The following is a 2,746-nucleotide window of genomic DNA, read 5'->3' on the forward strand; positions in this document are numbered from 1 at the left end:
ATATATATATATATATATATATATATATATACAAACATATATACATATATGCATATATGTATATATATATAAATCGGAGCCGATGAAACAAGGACCAGTTGTGTCCTGGGTGGGGTCAATATAAGCAACTAATCTCCTCCCCTAGAACGTGTAAGGCCCTGTGCCTGTGATTAATTTTCCCGGGACGGACGTTGAGAAGCTGAATTCATGTCCGTAGTCACTGAGGATATCCATTTTTACTGTTATTGAATTTTCTGAAAACTGAGAATTTGTTGAACTGTGTAACCCAACGGTTCATTCGTACAGTTAGTTGTGGCTCAATGTAATCGAATAAAGAGCAGAATTAATGCTGTTCAAGTATAAAATTATCCCGTGATTCAGTAGAATACTGTAGCTGCTTAGAGAAGATACGTCAATCCAAAGAAATCTTTGTAGATGAGTTTCCGCATAAGTACATCATTAATTTGCAAATGCATTTCTTCACCTACTTCTTTTTTGCTTAATATTCTTATTTGTTCCTCTAACTGTTATTCTTCTGCGGAATCCCATTGTTATTATTGCTGTTAATAAACACTCGTGCATTTTACAAAACAATTTCAACAGCTGCTACATTATTTAACCTACATGAACAGCATGCTATGCAACCGATGCGCAGCCAATAGCAATCATATCTCATTGAGACACACCTAAATGTCGTTGTTGGATAAAAAGAAAGATATTATCGAAGGTAATCGGCAAATGAAATGGCATCAAATAGTATTTTATTTATCTACTTCGTAAGGGTCATCTCAAGTATATCTCACTGAACATATTTTTAGCTTCCCTCTCACATATAAACACATGCTCATATATAACCATTTAACTCTCTCCTTCTCTCTCTCTCTCTCTCCCTCTCTCTCTCTCTCTCTCTCTCTCTCCTCTCTCATTCTCTCTCTTTCTATTTATCAGTCTATCTACATCTCACAATATATATATACACACACACACATATATATATACATATATATGTATGTATATATATATATATATATATACATACATACATACATACATACATACATACATATATATAAACATACACACGCGCATACATCTATATGAGTATATATATATATATATATATATATACACATTTTTATCGCTTTCTCTCTCTTTCTCTCTCTTTCTCTCTCTTTCTCTCGCCTTCTCTCGCTTTCACTCTCACTACACTTACACTTACACACACACACACACACATACACATATATATTCCTCTCAGACACTTTTTCTCAGAGCCTCTCTTATTTTCTTCTTTCTCCCCTTCCTCTCTCTCTCTTTCCTCTCTCTCTCTCTCCTCTTTCTCTCACTGTGTCTCACCACCGCTACCCCTCCACGCACACACACACACATACACACATTTGTAATTACTATGTCCTCTTTGCAATAGTTCAACAACGAAAAAGAATAAAAAACATAAAAAGAAAAGAAAAGATTCTAATCAAGAAACAATTATACCACGTTATATGTTGAGTTCATGACTCAACCACTCGTCCATGGGAATAATGTACTTTCAGTTCTTATATTGGCAAAAGACCTTAGTTTTAAAGAAGAAATACGAAGCCGTGAGATGATCATTGCTACTCCAAAATAATCATGGACGTGTTTTGTACGTAACGTGACATTACTGCAATTATATAATCAATTCGTGTTACAGACTTGTGTACTCGGGAAATCTCGTTTACGTCAACACATCGCTTATTAACCAATTGATCTGGCCTGACGATTCTCATCACTAGTGACACCTGTGACCATATCATTTAGATCCTTTGCATCGTGCTATAGAATTGTTACACCAGCAGACAAAATGCCTTGCGGTATTTCTACCAGCTGTTTTCATTCCAAGTTCTAATCCCACCGAGATGAACTGTACCTTTTATCTTCTCGAGGTTCATAAAATATGGTTCCAATGAAGCATCGGAATCGATATAATCAACTAACGCCTTTTCTTAAATTTGTAGCCTTGTGATTTATTTTAGAAATTATATTTTGTATCTACAGGTTGTTGTTATCAGTAACACGTTAACATTTTCACCTTCTGTTACAAGACTTCAGTTTCTATAAATGTCACTAAAGCCGATCACATATGTAACAATAGAGTATTTCTGTTGATTCAACTGATTATCTCCCTTCCTTACAACTATATTGTTGTTGGCACTCTGTCGCTTACGACGTCGAGGGTTCCAGTTGATCCGATCAACGGAACAGCCTGCTCGTGAAATTAACTTGCAAGTGGCTGAGCACTCCACAGACACGTGTACCCTTAACGTAGTTCTCGGGGATAATCAGCGTGGCACAGTGTGACAAGGCTGACCCTTTGAATTACAGGCACAACAGAACAGGAAGTAAAAGTGAGAGAAAGTTGTGATGAAAGAGTACAGCAGGGTTTGCTACCATCCCCTGCCGGAGCCTCGTGGAGCTTTAGGTGTATGTGTGTGTTTGTGTGTAAACCAACACTCGCGAGCAGATATGACTTGAATCATGTTTTTGCTACTTGTTTTCGGTGCCAATGTAATCGCGTGGAAACAGTTCCCCCACCTCTTTGTCCCTTCCACCCTGGATCCAGCGAAAGATGAATGATATGACAACTGCAAGGAGATTAAAGGATCGCAATAACATTCAGTTGCTACTCATTTGCAGTTGAGTAGTGTGGAATAATGTGAAATGAAGTGCTTTCCTCAAGAATAAGGCACTGCGCCCAATCCGAGAA

The 2,746-nt window shown here is 37.3% G+C and overlaps 1 long non-coding RNA gene across 1 annotated transcript in view; it reads right to left on the reverse strand.

Moving 5' to 3' along the window:
• The window catches only part of LOC128247892 (uncharacterized), a 216,933-nt gene that overhangs the window by 83,969 nt on the left and 130,218 nt on the right, over window positions 1–2,746 (reverse strand). The gene's annotated exons all lie outside the window — the stretch shown is intronic.

This window comes from Octopus bimaculoides, chromosome 1 (assembly GCF_001194135.2).
Source record: "Octopus bimaculoides isolate UCB-OBI-ISO-001 chromosome 1, ASM119413v2, whole genome shotgun sequence".
NCBI lineage: Eukaryota > Metazoa > Mollusca > Cephalopoda > Octopoda > Octopodidae > Octopus > Octopus bimaculoides.